The sequence below is a fragment of the Phocoena sinus genome, chromosome 15 (assembly GCF_008692025.1).
Source record: "Phocoena sinus isolate mPhoSin1 chromosome 15, mPhoSin1.pri, whole genome shotgun sequence".
Taxonomy (NCBI): Eukaryota; Metazoa; Chordata; class Mammalia; order Artiodactyla; family Phocoenidae; genus Phocoena; species Phocoena sinus.
Genome location: NC_045777.1, coordinates 23,276,449 through 23,293,435, shown reverse-complemented (window position 1 = coordinate 23,293,435; position 16,987 = coordinate 23,276,449). Strand labels below are relative to the sequence as shown.

General features: G+C 52.9%; 1 protein-coding gene across 16 annotated transcripts in view; it reads left to right on the top strand.

Moving 5' to 3' along the window:
- EPB41L1 (erythrocyte membrane protein band 4.1 like 1) overlaps positions 1 to 16,987 on the top strand; it is a 128,033-nt gene that overhangs the window by 48,234 nt on the left and 62,812 nt on the right. Inside the window, exon 1 of one of the 16 annotated variants that reach the window (XM_032605261.1) lies at positions 6,304 to 6,322. The exons of 13 other annotated variants lie outside the window; for them this stretch is intronic. The gene's annotated coding sequence lies outside the window, so the exon portion shown is untranslated. Of the gene's footprint in view, positions 1 to 6,303; positions 6,323 to 6,769; positions 6,966 to 16,987 lie in introns of those variants that run through there. 2 more of the 16 variants (XM_032605260.1, XM_032605263.1) reach the window with 2 other exon arrangements.

The following is a 16,987-nucleotide window of genomic DNA, read 5'->3' as shown; positions in this document are numbered from 1 at the left end:
GCTTTCTAGCTTCAGACTAAGAGTATTTCACACCCCAAAAATCTCTAGCATAGATTCATCTCTGGGACAAAAACATTAAAAAAAAAAAAACCTTATTGAAGTTATAATATAAATGCAGAAAAGTACACAGATCATAAGTTTACACATATTTATGTAACTACTTCCCAGACAGGAACTAAAACATGGCCAGCATCTTTAGAGTAAATTTGTGTTAAATCAAATGTATGCAGGATTAATGGTGGACAAACAAGCTGTGGAATCAGGCAAACCTAGAATTGAATCCTGGTTCTCCCACCTACTAGCAGTGTGACTTTGGACTAATGGCTTATCTGCTGTGAGCTTCATTTCCTCCCCTGTAAAATCAAGGTGGAATATATAATCTCTGCCTTACAGAGAAGTAAGAAATTAAAAACGGAAAATGTACGCATATTGCTAGACACAGTGCCAGCACGTAGAGGGGTCCCAAAGGCTCTCTGTGATGGTGATGTTGATTGATGGTGTCGCTGCAGCATCTTCTGGCACAGGGGACCACAGACAAACACACATAGCCTTTCTCCTGTTGCCTCCCGCTGCTCCCAGCCTCAGTGTGATCCTCTCTAAGGTCTCTTCTGACTGCAAGGAATCTGTGATGCCGTGATGATGCAAACCTCAGCTGACATTTCAGGCACCCGATGGGAGGCTGGGTGGATGTCTGAATCCAGTGGGAACGTGGCCAGATCTTTTATGTTCAGGCCCCAGGAGTATGGCTCCCAGACGTCTTAGGGGAGGGCTGATTTCCCAGGGGCAGCAGGAGCATGGAGATCCATTAAGAAATGTAGCCGAGGTGGAGTTTGGGTCGGCAGGGTCCTGGCATCCTGGGTGAACTCCTGACTCCGGCTTGCTCCCTGGCCTCTGGCTCTGAGAGTGCCGGTGTGTCCCCAGGGACACACACCATGCACGTATTTTGAGCTGGGCACTGAGGGGAGCAATTCACACATCCCAGGGCTGGAGGGCAGAGTGTAGGGGGGAGGGGGGAGGCCAAGAGGTTCCTTCTAGCTGGGAGGGCTTATTGTAAAGGGGAGGGGATCAGGAAGGACTTCCTGGAGGATGGCTGAAAGAATGACCGTGGGAAAGGGAAAGAGGGTCGCCCAGGGAGAGAGAAGAACCTCTGCAAAAGCAGAGAGGCAGTGCCAGCACCGCTGTGCCCTGGGGGCCCAGAACCATTGAGTCTGACTGAGCTTCCCCGCAGGGACCCTGAGGATGAGGCTGAAGAGGCAGGTGAGACCAGGCCGTGAAGGACTGCAGAGTCAGGCAGAGAGATTGGAGTTGCTTCATCAGAGAATGTGTGGCCACTGAAGGCTCTTCCCACGAGGGAGCAGAGCGGGACCAGCTCCTTAGAATCTGCACAGTCATCTGACCCACACTGTTTTCGGCCAAAGATAGTGGCCAAGTGTTCAAGCCACTAGAGTGGGCTGTGAGAGCCTCTGGGATGCGCAGCCCTGTGCAGGGGCCTGGCTGTGGGGGAAGTGCCGGGAGAGGGAGAAGGGGAGGAGCGATGGAAAGGAAGGGACAGGCAAGGTTCCCATCTTTGACAAACTACAGTCTTGTTGGAGAGGTCAGAGAGCCTCATCACAACTGAACTCCAAATTCAGAAGTAGAGACAAGAGATGTGTGGTGGGCCCAGCAGGCTAGAGGAGGGACAGACTGGGTGGCAGAGGCATGGAGGGTGAACTTCCTGGAGGAGAGGTGACCTTTGGAGGCTTTGGAGGGACTGAGGGTACCGCAGGGGCCTGCTAAGCCCTTCCTGGGTATTCTCTCATGTCATGGGAGCTTGAAGAGGTGGTGCGGATATTACCCCCATTGTACAGAGGTGGGAACTGAGCCTCAGAGAGGTTTAGGCCCTGCCCAAGGTCACACAGCTCCTGTATTATTAATGTAACTCCCCTGTCCCTGCCCCCGACCCCCTCCCCGGAGGTAACCATTGCCCCCAGGCTCTTCACCACACTAAGGATGGAAAAGTGCTTCGTGCTGTGTGACCCCCTGTGCAGCTTCATCATCATTCCAGGCCAGAGTATGACCGAAGGCAGGAGTGTGTAGTTTCCATGGTCTGGGCTGGAAGGTTTGAGGGCACGGAGAGGTCCCTGGGGACTGTAGTGCTTTGGGAGGCTTCTTGGAGGAGACTGAAGGAGAGGCGGTAGGGGCAGCTGGAGCCGGGAGGTCCCCGTCAGGTGGGCATTGCTGCCCATCCCTCCACCTCCACCCGGACACAGCTACCCTGCAGGGCCTTCCAGAGAGCACCAAAGATCAGTGAGAGCGGCCCTGTCAGGCAGAACCTCCCAGGCCTGTAGATCACGCCGATCTGGAAAATTTGGCTTTGGTAACTTCCCTTCACGAGCTGGCCCAGCTCTCAGCTCCTGGGCTGCAGCACAGCCCACCCAGGCCTGGCCGCCCTCTGGGGCCAGAGCCAGAGGCCCTGCAGCTCTCTTGCCCTGGCATACCTTCCTCCCCATGACCTTGCCTTTAACCCAGTTCGGTTTAGGTGTCCCCTCCTGCAGGAACCCTTTTCTGAGCCCCATGGGCTGGGCTAGGACCTCAGAGAATCTATACCCGTGCTGACCAAAAGAAATATGTGAGCCACACATGCGAGCCACATATGTGATTTAAAATTTTCTGGTAGCCACGTGAAAAAAAAAAAAGCCCAAAGAAACAGATGAAATTATTCGAATGATATATTTTATTAAACCTAATACATCCAAACTATTATCATTGCAATACAAAAGTTATTAAGGAGATACAGTACCTTTCTTTTATTAAATCTTCAAAATCTAGGGACTTCCCTGGCGGTCCAGTGGTTAAGACTCCGAGCTTCCACTGCAGGGGATGCGGGTTCAATACCTGGTCGGGGAACTAGGATCCCACGTGATGCTGTGCAGCGCGGCCTAAAATAATAAATTAAGAAAAGAAATCTTTAAAATCTAGTGTGAATTTTACACTTGCAGCACATCTCAACGTGCACGAGCCACATTTCAAGGGCTCAGAAGCCGTATGTGAGTAGTGGCTCTCCGATGGGTCAGCGGAGCCTTAGAGGCAGGGAGAAAAGCATAAGGGTTGAAGCTCAGTGCTTGGCATCAGGCAGATCTGGCAGTCACACCCTGGCCCTGCCATTTATTAGCTGGGTGAACTTTGGGAAGTCGTTAACCCCGAGCCTCAGTGACTCCAGCTATGAAAGGAGTTAATAATTTCGATGCCAAAGAATTGGTCTAAGGATTAAACAAATGTGTGACTGGGGCCAGGCTCAGAGCTCGTACTCAGAAAGTGGTGGTGATTCATCTTACAGTACCCTCTGATGTGCGGGTCTGTGTGCCTTTCTCCGCCACTGGACTGACGGCGAATTCAAGGACAGAGGCTACCCAATTCCTCTTGCCTTCCCCAGGCTCAGTGTGCACATCACTGATTGCTGAATGAAAGAGTAAATCCTTGCACTACGAGTGCTTGCCACCCCACCCTGCCGACCCAGGAATCAAGGGGCCCCTGGTGTCCGGGAGTCGTGAGACCACTGACTACCTGGGGTGACCTTGGCGAGGTGCTGCTTTGCTCTGGGCCTTGGTTTCCTCATCTGAAAGGTAAAAGGGGAGGGGTGGGAGGGGCCTGCTGGAGTATTTTGTTTGGTCTCTGCCCCACCAGTGGCCTTGGGGGACTGTAGCGGACACCATGTGTTTTGCCTTCCCAGCCAAGGGACAGCATCACTTCCATCCTATTCCTGGCTTTCCTGTATCCTAGCACTTTTGCACCATCAAGTACCCTCCAGTTAAAATTTAAGAAGAAAGACTTTCTCCTGCTTCCCAGGCAGACCCGAGAGGGGATGAGGAGTCCTGTCCTTTCTCTTCCGCCAGCATCTGCTAACCCATCACAGCAACTCAGCGACAGAAGCAGGGCAGGAAGAATCTCTCCCACTTTATAGGTGAGAAAACTGAAGCTCAGAGAGGTCAAATCATCTACCCAAGTAACACAGAAAGAAGTGGCAGAGCCAGGGCTGGAAGCCGAATTCAGAAGAGCCCCTCTTTACAGGGGGTGGGATGGAGGCTCCTCATCCTGCACCTGGGACCCTAGCATTTCTCCATGGGGGCTTTCACAAGATGTGGTTCTGGGTTGGTCCTGTGCCTCAGTTTCCCTGCCCTGGGAATGAAGGCAGCCAAGTAACGGGGGAAGTGATTTCAACTGATGCCTACAGGGGGCCGTGTGTTCTTCAGAGAGTTCCCCCACCCCCCTTCCCCACCACAATCAGATTTCTCTGGAAAAGGTTATTGTGGGGTGAAGTGGAAGATGTCTGGTCCAGAGAGTCAGTGTTACTGTGCAGGTGTGACCTTGGACAAGTCACTCACCGCTCTGGACCTCAGACCCGCCTGTTTATAAAATGCGGGGGGGGGGGGTGACAAGATGTGAGGATGGAGCGTGAAAGTACTTTGCAAACTAGAAAGTGCTAATAGAAATGTTAGCCAATAATAATAATAGAGAAATAATGATAACAGTAGAAGAAGCCCAGTTTTCTGTGTAGTCCCACTGACCTGAAGGGAATTGGGCCCTTCGGGTATAAAACCAGAAGAATGTTCTGCCTTGGTTTTTGGAATGTTGCCTGGATTCTTCTGGGAAAGTGAGAGGCTCCATCTAGCTGAGGAGGGTGGGAAAGTGGTCCTGCCCCAGGGGAGGGAGGGGAAGGCTCCTGCCTGGGGAGAGAAAGGAAGGGGAGGAGGGTTGAGGGAAGGAGAGCTGAACTAGGAGGAATGGAGGGCTCTGGCTGGGCAGCTCTGTTGCCCACAGGAACCCAGGGTAGGGAAAGGCGGCAAGCAGAGGAGGCAGTCAGAAATCTCTTAGCAGATGTGTGTATGAAACAATACGTTCATCTGGTGTAACTCCTAAGTTTTGCTGGTCCTTTCACTCATTCATCTGAATAAATGTGTGGTGAATTGAATTCAAGCAGAGCACCCCAGAGTGGCAAAGTGACTTGCCCAAGACCTTACTCCTGAGGGCCTGGGGAGTTCCTGGGAAGAACTGAATTTTGGAAGCTGGGGAGCAAAAAGTCCAAAGGCAAAGGAGAACATCTACAGGGAAGTCCGCCCAGCAGGACTCTGGTCCTTCTGGGAATTGGCCCTGTGCTGGTTTGTCCATCTTCCTGTCTCCTGTCTGGAGGGAGGGCATGTTCTCTAGGACTGGGAGGATCTGGTTTCCTTCAGCTCTCTGCTCTCTGACCACCCCTGAGCCTAGTGGGCAGCAGAGAGGGTGAAGGCACCGGAAGCTGTGTCTTGGGAACATTTGGTGAAGGAGTGCGTGACGTTTAACTTGGAGAAGAGAAGGCTTGATTTGGGGGTGGGGAGAAGGGACATGGTTGCTATCTTGGGTTCTCTGAGGGGGGCTGGGGAGAGGGCATAGCCTCGTTCTGTGGAGGCCCTAGGGTTGGTACTAGGACCTGGGGTGGAAGGTCACTGTGACGGAGCATCCACCTTGGGAGAGAAGAGTGGGGGGGGGCTGCCTGTTGCTGGAGTGTGGGAGTTCAGATGGATACTGGTGAGGCTGACACCGAAGGAAATGCAGCCTGCCGTGGGGAGGGGGTGGTGGCGTCCCAGCTTTGGGCCTCTGTAATTTCCAGCGTGGTGGATTCTGCAATGCCTAGAACAGTGGCTGGCACATAGTAGGTCCTCAGGAATGCTTTGAAGAATGAAAGAATAGATGTGTATGCCTGGGATGGTGGCGGTGCTGGCTAGGGGGTAGGGGTCATGTGGCCTGCAAATGCGGACCCATGGGCAGAAATCTTTGGGGATCATGTTGTGGGTTACACAACCATCTCTCAGGACTTCCCCACAAACTGGGAACCCTAGAGATAGGTACATCCACCCCTTTTTTCACTGTTGGCAAAGTGAGGCCCAGAGCAGGAGAGCAGTGTGCCCAAAGGTACTGGTTGACCCATGACAGAGCTGGACTAGAACCCAGGCCGTTGGAGGTCCTCACTGTGGATCTCCTAAGTTGGTCTGGAGGGCTTTCTGAGACAGCGCTGCTGGAGGGGAGGAGCAGGGCTTCACTTGGTTTTGAGGCAGGACCTCAGTGCCACAGGCCAGTTGGCCACCCCCCAACCCCACCTTCCTGGAGCCTGGATGCACATCCAGAAACATCTGTACACGGGCCCACTCCCCACTGTTACACTTATGGCCATTGTCACCGAAGCACATATGAACAAATGCACACAGACACACACGGGATCCCAGGAGACATTTGCAAGACCTCCTCCACGGTGGGGGAGGAGCGCTGAGTCCCGGGGAAGTTCTGACCCGCGCTGTGAGCTACAGGGGAGGTGAGGGTATTCGGCTGGGCTCGGTGGGCTGAGGCTGAGTCACCCCTTCTGAGTCAGGGATCCTCTCCTCTTCCTCTCCCCTCCGCCCCCCTCCTCCCCCGCCGAGCCCCCAACAGGGGTTGGCCTGAGCGTGGACAGGGGCTGTCCAAGGCCGGGGTGGGGTCAGCGGAGGCGCCGGGCTTGGCTGTCGATGCACAGTCCCGCGGTGGACCGATAACTGCCGCTGTGGCAGCGCCCGGGAGGAGGTGGCCTGGGAGCCTGAGAGAGAGGGAGAGGGAGACCGGCAGGGAGGAGGCGGAGGCAGGGGCAGGGCCGCCGCGAGGGAGCAGGCAGGCGCGCGGCGGCTGCCCCAGGGCTGGGCGCAGAGGCCGGGCGGGGGCGGGGACTGGCCGCGCGACGGGCGCCAGGCCCGGGGCTATAGGCACGGTGCCCAGCCCCCGGCGCACGCCGAGCCGCCGCCGCCGCCGCCGCCGCCGCTGCTGCAGTCGGCATCCATCAGCGGGCGGGGGTGTCGCGGACCAGGCTGCTCCGCAGAGCCCAACGCGGCCCGGCGCGCCCGCCCCGCCCCGCGGCCTGCCGGCCCGCAGGAGCCGAGGGGACGCCCCCCTCCCAGCCTGCCCGAGATGGGGACCCCCAGACCCAGGTAGGCACGTGCGGGGGATCAGGTGGCACGGGGGGCTAGGGGCTCGATACCCGGAGGCCCAGCCTCCAGCCCTGGGGGAGGTCGGGACCGACCGGTAGGAACTGAGTTTGCAGGCTCTTGGCCCTCCGACCAGTGCGGGGGAGGTCCTTGCTGTTCCTCCCTACCTCCCAGGTCTGCAGCCTCCCCGAGGCCTGGAGAGAGAGGTGGGCAGGCGAGGGGGCTGACGCTTGCTGTAGGGATGAACGATTGCGCTGGGTGCTGGGCTGGCCCGCTCCGTTCTCCGAGACCACTCGTGCCGCCGCCGTGGAGGCCGAGGGCGCTCCGGACGTCTCCGTCCAGGCTTCCGATGCTGCAGGACAGTCTCTTGGCTGAAGATTGGGGTGCTGGGGAGCTCTCGCCCTCACCCTCACCCTCTGGTTACAGTCCTTTCCCCACTCGGGGCTCACTTCCTATCCCACCTCCCTTCCGAGTCTCCCAAATCTGGGGGGATAGAACTTAGCCCTAGGACCACTGAGGTTCTGGCCTGTTGTTGTCCTGACCAGAGGCTTCCCCTACCCGTTAGAGGGAGAGGACTTGTGGGTCCCAGTTGTGTCTGGCACCTTCACACTTGGGGACATCCAAGGCCCCAAGAGGCTGAGATCTTGGGGGCAGGCATGGTTGTGGTGGCGAGTGACTACAGCCATCAGGGTACTTACCAGATCCTAAGGCCACTGTCTGGCAGGGCTATGGCTGGGGGTGGTCCCTGGGGACCGTAGGAGGCTGGACAAGGATGAGGAAAGAGTTCTGAGGATACTGGTCTCCTTTGCGGCACTGGCCGTGGTCCTTGCTTCCCAGCTCCCACCCCCACCCCCTCCCCACCCAGAGCTCTGAGAATGCATTGGTGAGGGAGAGACACTGCCGTGTGTTCCTGCCTCCTCTGCACCCAGAGGTGGGAGTGTAAGAGGGCTGGGTTTAGGACCTCTCTGAGGCCCTGTGGGGTTCAGCTGCTCTATCTCTCCACCACCTCCCAGCATTAGGAGTCTTCCAGATTCAGTAGCAGCTGGGCCGGGTTGAGAGCTAGGGACGCGAATGATGCCCTCAGAAGCTCCTGGAAGAATCGCGGTGCTGCCTGTCCCGGACAAGGGTGTGGAGAAGAGAGGCGACTGTGTGCCCGCCTGCCCACCCATTCCTCCATATGGAGCCTGCGGCAGTGGCGGCCTGTGCCAGCCTCCTCTCTGAGCCACTGTGGCCCAGGGAGGCTCTGCCAGCTCCGTGCAGAGATGAAGCTGGCTTCTGCTGGCCAGTCTGAGGTCATGCCTGCCTGCTGATCCCATGTACCAGATTTGTGTATGTGCAGAGCATGGTTCCTTGAGGGGCCCCTCAAGGCAATCCTGGAGAAGGAGATCAGTGCAGGGGGCATTATTCCTATTAAACCCTTCCTGGGCCACATGGCCATTCCCTGGGCCCAGTTCTGTGAGCTTCATGGAGGACTGCTTCCCAGAACCGGCATGAGTGGAATACTTGGTCCTGTAGTCCTCACTCAGTAAATATTGAAATGTTGAATGAGGCCTAGAGAGGAAGAATGACTTGTCCAAGGTCACAGGCAACTGGGTGAGAGAGCCAGCACTAAGGTACCCAGCTCTTCTAACTGGTTTGGGGTTTTTGCAGCCCAAATGCCTGCTTCTCTGCTGCTGCGGCTGTTCCATACACAGGACTCTGATGCGCTGGGCATTATAGCCTGGAGCCTGAGTCTGCCTCTTAGGAGGCGCCTTACATTGGTCTCCCAGCCCTTGCCCCCAAAAGGTGAGAAGGAAAGAAAGGTCAGGCTGCCTCACAGATAATGGGCCAGGGCTGAGGCATAGGTGGCTGGTAGCCCTGGTCCCTCTCGGGAGTATGCAGAGCCAAGAGGATGCTGGTGCCCAGGCAAGTTCTGGGTCTGAGCATGCGGGGGCAGTAGAGAGGGTCTCCTGACTAGGCCGGCTGAGGTAGGAGGTGCCTCTGTGTTTGCTCCAGCATGGGTGTCCTTGTGAGCCTCTTGGGCTTCTGTGTTCCCATTTATAAAAAAAGGATAATAGGGGCTTCCCTGGTGGCGCAGTGGTTGAGAGTCCGCCTGCCGATGTGGGGGACACAGGTTAGTGCCCCGGTCCGGGAAGATCCCACATGCCACGGAGCGGCTTCGCCCGTGAGCCATGGCCGCTGAGACTGCGCGTCTGGAGCCTGTGCTCCGCAACGGGAGAGGCCACAACAGTGAGAGGCCCACGTACCGCAAAAAAAAAAAAAAAAAAAAAAGGATAATAATCTTTATCTGGAGTAATACCAATGATTACACAATCAGAGTGAGGACATTTATTGAGCACTTACTGTATGCCATGCACTGGGGCAGTAAGTGCTTTGCATTATCTCACAGCAACCCTGACAAGTAGGTACTATTATTATCTTCTTTTTACAGATGAGTAACTAAGGCTCAGAGAGATCAAGTTACCTGCCTGAGGTTACACAGCTGGAAAGTGTGTGGTTGAGTCCAGAACCCCTCTCTCTACCATGGCATTGTACCTGGGGCAGTGTCTGGGAATACCAGGCCGGTGTCCAGCAGAGCCAGACACCTGATGTGCCAGGGCTGGTCCAGGTGGAGAGGTCTACGTGTTGGATATTGCGAGGCAAGAGTGGCTCTGTGGCCCGAGTGCTCCTGTGGTCCTGAGGGGTAGGGGCAGAGAGGTACTGGCTGGGAGCCTGAGAGAGGGGTTGGCTGTGGCTTTCTGCTTCCTGGCCAGGATCCCCCGGAAGTGGGGAATGCTCTGGACTCCCTGCTCCCATTGGCTACGAGGGAAGACTGGTTGGCTCTGAGGCTGGTTGGCCCTGACACTCACCCCTGCCACATTTGATAGGAACCCAATGACCAGAAAATGCAAGGGAGGGAATGCAGGGGCACCAGCTGGGACTGTGAAGAGGAGGCCCTGAGGGGAGGGGATGGGGCGTGGGTGGGCCGGTGGGGGTGGGAGCACGCTGGCATGGCTTCCTTTGTGGGCGGGAGGCTTGTGGGTAAGAATAGTCGCAGCCAACATTTATCGAGCACTTACTACATGCCAGGCACCTGCTTTAAGGGCTTAACTCATACAATCTTCACAAAACCCTTTGAGGTAGGAATTCTTCTTCCTCCCATTTTACAGATTGAGAGAACTGAGGCTTAGCCAAGAAAAGACAGTTGCTCAAGGTCACACAGCTCGGTCGGTCGTTGGGGAGCCAGGATTCAAATCTAAGCAGTGTGAGTCAGAGCCACATTCCTGATGGCAATGCGAGCTGCCCACAATTTCTTCTCAGAGGTCATACTCAGTTTTGTTCAATTTGAAAAATATTCCCTGAGTACCTCCTGCAGGTCATATATGGCCTCTGGGGAAGCATCCTCTCCTCAAGGGTCTCCCAGTCTAGCCTAGAGAGACACGGACATGACACAGGGGAGGTAAAGGAGGTGCTGTGGCCTATCTCAGCGTGGATTCCTATTCTGGTGATCAGGGGAGGCTTCAAGGAGATTGGGGCCTTTGTGCTGGGCACCAAAGGCCAAGTGGGATTTTGATAGCTGTGGGGGTAAGGGCACCCACTCCCCTGAATCAGAGGGGAGGGAAGTAGGGGTGTCTTTGAAGAATGGGCAGTCTGGTGTGCATGCAGCCGATGGTGCAGGGAGCTGGGGGGTGCTGGGAGGTGACTCAGAGTCAGCTTGTGTTTGGGTCTTTGTCAAAGCTCTGGAATCTGCCGGACCTGAGCTCTAGTCCCAGCTCCACTGTGTACTAGCCATGTGCCCTCGGGCTATCACTTAGCTGATCTGAGCCTCAGCTTCCTCATCTGTCAAATGTGGACAAACACACCTATCTGACTGAGACCACATTAGGGTTGTTATGTAAAGGACCTAGAGCAGTGCTGGCACACCACAGGGGCACAGCTAACATCAGTTCCCTCCCCCTTTAGTCTCTCTCAAATGTCAGACAAAGGTGTTTCCACTTGACAAGGAGCCTGGAGGCTGCCGGAACCTTTGCGGGTGTTTGGTCTGCATGGGGCACGCGTTTGGGGCATGACAGAACCACGTCTGGGAAGGTCCCTTTGGCAACTGTAAGGACCATAAGTAACGGGTGGGCTCGGCCTTGCAGGAAAAACATCTGCACTGTGGGGCTTCTCTGGTGGCGCAGTGGTTGAGAGTCCGCCTGCCGATGCAGGGGACACGGGTTCGTGCCCCGGTCTGGGAAGATCCCACATGCCGCGGAGCAGCTGGGCCCGTGAGCCATGGCCGCTGAGGCTGCGCGTCCGGAGCCTGTGCTCTGCAACGGAACAGGCCACAGCAGTGAGAGGCCCGCGTAACAACCCCCCGCAAAAAAAAAAAAAAATCTGCACTGTGGACCTCGAGGGCTGGCGAGGAAGGAAGGTGGAAACCGCACTGAGATGTCCCCTGGAGTGGTTGGGGGAGGAGCAGGTTGGGGTGGGGGTCATGCATTTGGTTTGCAGCCTCATGAGTTTAAGATGAAGGACTGGTCTCCCTTCAGTCATTCCAAAGGTTGTGCAGCGTCTTTGTGCATCTGGGTTTTTTTTTTTTTTTCTTTTTGCATAATTTCCTTTGGATGAATCCCCATCAGACTTCTCCCATAATAGTAGCAAATTGGGACTAAGTGCCCGACAATAGGAAGATGATTGAGAACGTTTGGGAACATCCAGTGGATAAAATAATATGCAGCCGTGAACAGTCACAGAAATACTTATGGAGTTGTGCACTTGTGAAGCTCCTTTGCATCCTTTCTTCATTTCATTTCATGTCCCTGTGACAGAGGTGGGACGGGGGTTAGAGCCTTCCCATGCATGAAGAGATTCAGGCTAGGCTCTCATCTCTTTGAGGGCAGCGTTCATGTTTTCTTCATTGTTCTGTCTTCGGCGTGTGGCTAAGTGATTTGCAAATGCTTGTCTGGTGAAAGAATTGATTGAGTGGACAAAGCAGAGGGGAAGTGACTTGTCCAAGGTCATGCAAGTAGGAAGACCCAGGACCTGGGTCTCCTCATCCCTACTTGCTGCATTCTTCTCACTCACCACTCAGTACCTGGGAGGGGAGTAGGATGGAGAGGTTCGCAGCGAGGACTGTGGACAGACCAGGGTTTAAGTCTAGTTTCTGTCCTTACTGACTGTGAGGTCTTGGCAAATCAGTTCATCCCCATCTGTAATATGGATTGTCCAAGTACCTGCTTTTAAGCTTGTCGTGAAGACTAAGTGATTTTAGGCGTGTAAAATTCTTAGCATTCTAGCACATTCTAGCATACAATGAAGCACCCACGAATGTTAGCTGTGTGATAATGATGATATAATAATGTGGAAATATTTCTGATACAATTGAAGTTTTTTGTTTGTTTGTTTTGGCCACGCCATGTAGCATGCGGGATCTTAGTTCCCCGACCAGGGATCGAACCCGTGCCCCCTGCAGTGGAATGGAGTCTTAACCACTGGACCGCCAGGGAAGTCCCTCTGATACAACGAATGTTAAATAGAAAGAAACCCATAAAACTATAAGCACTCAGATTAAAGTGGTATAAAATTAGGTCTGACCATAGATACAGATTGGAAGAGAACAGGCAGAAATGGCATTACAGCAGGTACTGTGGGAAGTAAATGACTGATCCAAACAGACCTTTTTTTTTTTTAAATATTATATTTACTTTTTCTTTCTTTTTTAAACCAGAATTTAAGGCCACATTTCCACTTTTATAAATTTATTTATTTTTGGCTGCGTCGGGTCTTTGTTGCTGTGCGTGGGCTTTCTCTAGTTGTGTTCTCTAGTTGCGGCGAGCAGGGCCTACTCTTCATTGCGGTGCACGGGCTTCTCATTGCGATGGCTTCTCTTGTTGTGGAGCACGGTCTCTAGGCGCACGGGCTTCAGTAGTTGTGGCTCGTGGGCTCTAGAGTGCAGGCTTAGTAGTCGTGGCGCACGGGCTTAGTTGCTCCACGGCATGTGGGATCTTCCCGGACCAGGGCTTGAACCCATGTCCCTTTCATTGGCAGGTGGATTCTCAACCACTGCGCCACCAGGGAAGCCCCCTTTTTCTTTCATTTTAATTACAAAAGATTTATGTGAAGAATCCTAATAATTCAGAAGCATATTCTGTCCGTGTCTCCCCAACCAAAATCCTTTTCTCCAGAAGTACCCAATGGTAACAGTGTGATGCGGGGCCTTCCGGAATTTTTTTCTATACCTACATAAACATAGAAACCAGAATGGGACCATAACTTGCATTATTGTTTTACAATGTACATTTTTTCATTCTATAGGCTGACATCTTTCCCTGTCAATGTATATGAAATCCATCTCAAAAATGTTCACAATAGATATGTAATACTTTTGTAATTCATTTTTCCTTTTTTTAAAATTAATTAATTAATTAATTAATGTATTTTTGGCTGTGTTGGGTCTTCGTTACTGCATGCAGGCTCTCCCCAGCTGCGGCGAGCAGGGGCCACTCTTTCTTTGCAGTGTGTGGGCTTCTCATTGCGGTGGCTTCTCTTGTTGCGGAGCTCGGGCTCTAGGCCTGAGGGCTTCCGTATTTGTGGCACGTGAGCTCAGTAGTTGTGGCTTGTGGGCTCAGTTGTTGTGGCTTGCGGGCTCTAGAGCGCAGGCTCAGTAGTTGTGGTGTACGGGCTTAGTTGCTCCGTGTCATGTGAGATCCTCCTGGACCAGGGCTAGAACCCCTGTCCCCTGCATTGGCAGGCAGATTCCTAACCATTGTGCCACCAGGGAAGCCTCTGTAATTCATTTTTCAATGGATAAATCCTAGTTCATTTGGCCATCAACAGGGGGTTGATGGACATGTAAAGTTGTTTCCAATTTTACTCTATTCGGAATAACGCTGACAATGAAATTTCCTAGTGTTTAAACAAAATCAAGTGAGAGAGATTCAGAAACTGCGAGATCACGAAGCGTTGCCAAGGAAGGTCTGCTGCTTCTCCTGTCTTCTTTCCCCTCCTCGCCTCTTTTCTCAGCGGAGCCCGGAACCCGAGGAGGCAAGGACACTGCTCCAAAGCCCATGTTTGTAACTTCAGCTCCGTGCTCCCTCTCACCAACTGCTGATTGGTGAGGTCCAAGCAAATGATGATAATAAACGGATCTTTTAGATTGTAAAGCACCCTGCATGTGGGAGGGGTTGATACTGCTGTTATTATTTCCACATCCAGAGCAACGGTAGCTTTGGTTACGTGGTTGACAGCAAGTCAGAGGTGGTGGGATGTAGCAGGATCGAGGGGGAAGGGCATGGGGCTGTGAGTCAGCAGACCTGGGTCCATGTCCTGGCTCTACTCAAACTGAGTAGTTGTGTGACCTTGGCCAGCTGAGCCTGCCTGGGGAATAAACCTACCTATCTCGGGTGACCCTTGTGGAGCTCACAGGAGACGAAGCCTGGAAGCTCATTGTCCAGCTCTCAGAGGATGTCCCACCAGAGGGACGTCTCTGTCTGCCTTTGCAGTCGTCAGTGTGGTCCAAGCGGGAGGCATTTCTCCTTTCTGATGCTGTTACTCTACAGTTCTGGGCATGTCATGTGGTCCCCGGCCTACAACTGCACATCAGTCTGTGGCTCCGCGGTGGCACGTGAAACCTTTGGGCAAGAAGCCAGTGCTGACGGGTGGCAGCCTCTTCATGTTGCTTGGTTTTATTTAATGCGGTGCCCATGGGTACCGCAGGCCTCTGACAAATTGCCGTCTCCCCACTGCCGTGTGCGGACCTGAGCATCAGTGGGAATGACTGCAGGCCCAGCTCCTGTTTCCACCCCTCTGACTCCATTAGGGGACCTGCTGGTAGGGGCAGCACAGTCCCCCTCCTCCCTCCTCACAGGCGGTCATTTCATTCATGTCCAGGTCATTTCATTCATGTCCACCGGGAGATTGTCACTCAAGGAAGTGAATGTTCCGTACTGGGGAGATCCCGATGGCAATTACCATCATCCCCAGAGGGGAAGGATAGTAGGCTCTCTCTCTCTCTCACGGCGTTTTTTCTTTTAATTCTTTTCTTTATCTTTTCTGACTCCTAAGTAATACATGCTCATAGTAGAAAAATTGTGTAACACAGAGAACCCCCTTTATTTATTTTTTTTTCATTTTAACATCTTTATTGGAGTATAATTGCTTTACAGTGGTGTGTTAGTTTCTGCTTTACAACAAAATGAATCAGTTATATATATACATATGTTCCCATATCGCTTCCCGCTTGCGTCTCCCTCCCTCCCACCCTCCCTATCCCACCCCTCCAGGCGGTCACAAAGCACCGAGCTGATCTCCCTGTGCTATGCGGCTGCTTCCCACTAGCTATCTACCTTACGTTTTGTAGTGTATATATGTCCATGCCTCTCTCTCGCTTTGTCACAGTTTACGCTTCCCCCTCCCCATAGCCTCAAGGCCATTCTCTAGTAAGTCTGTGTCTTTATTCCTGTTTCACCCCTAGGTTTTTCATGACATTTTTTCCCTTAAATTCCATATATATGTGTTAGCATACGGTATTTGTCTCTCTCTTTCTGACTTACTTCACTCTGTATGACAGACTCTAGGTCTATCCACCTCATTACAAATAGCTCAATTTCGTTTCTTTTTATGGCTGAGTAATATTCCATTGTATATATGTGCCACATCTTCTTTATCCATTCATCCGATGATGGACACTTAGGTTGTTTCCATCTCTGGGCTATTGTAAATAGAGCTGCAATGAACATTTTGGTACATGACTCTTTTTGAATTATGGTTTTCTCAGGGTATATGCCCAGTAGTGGGATTGCTGGGTCATATGGTAGTTCTATTTGTAGTTTTTTAAGGAACCTCCATACTGGAGAACCCCCTTTAAAAAGCCCCCAAAATTCCTGCTCTAAGGGAATGGTATTGTTAACATTTGAGCCTTTAGACTCAGAACTCAAGATGAGAATTTCTAATATTTCTTGAGCACTAACTGTGGGTTTTGTCATGTAAGTGCTTTTCGGGCATGGTCCGATTCTGTTTTCATAGTAAACCTGTGAAGTGGGTGAGATTATCATCGTGATTTTACAGATGAAGACACTGAGTCACAGGGAAGTTAAGGGAGTGTTCAAGGTCTCCAGCCTCCTATTTTATCCTTAACCACTAGACTAGACGGCCTCTTCCCAATTTCTCCTCCCCTCCCTCTCTAATTCGTATATCTATTTAGGGTCAGGTGGTGTATCAGTCAGATTCTGGCAGAAAACAGAATTCCACTCAGATGCTTCAGCTTGGAGAAGTTACTAAAGCTGCGAGCAGGGTTAAGGGAACCCACAAGGGGTACCCGCAAACTCACAGTGACAGAAGCTATTACCTCCCTTTGGCCTGAATGAACAGAGGGAGGGAATAGTGTTACCAGAATTCAGCGATGGCTGGGCCTGTGCAAGGAGCTGTCACAGAGGGGGGGGTTCAGCCACCACCAGAACCACAGGAAGGGCAGTTGGGAAGATATACCCCTGTCCCTCTCTGCTTCCACCCTCTGACCTCCCGCCAGTGATTCCCATTGGCCAAAGGCAACCAGAGGTTAGCAGGCAAGGGAGTTCAAAGGGTAGTCCAAGGGCTCATCCTCCCGCTTCTTTGAGCAGGGCATGGTTCTAGGGGTGCAGATGAGGACCAACAGTCCAGGAGATGGCTGTAGGGGGACGGGGAAGATGTACTCCCTGGTTTCCCCCAAAGAAAGAAGGATTATCCTGGTAACTCTGATCACTGAAAACATCATTCAGAACAGAAGAATCTCACTTTCTGCCTAGCATTCTCTTTGTTTTGGTGTCTTCCACACCCTGTTCATTTCTTTCTCTCTCCACTCCTTCCTACCGTTAGTTCCTACCTGGTTCAGCATTCCCACAAACACCTGGGTAGAAGTCGTCAGTGTCTCAGATTTAGAACAGAACCTTCCTGGCTAGGGAGTGATTGTTCATGACCATGGGCACTCGTGGCTGTGTGTGCCCCCATGCTGTTTCATTGCTATGTATATGTATGCAAAGGCACACTTCCGGTACACATGTCATAAACATCTGTGATATACTCTCCCT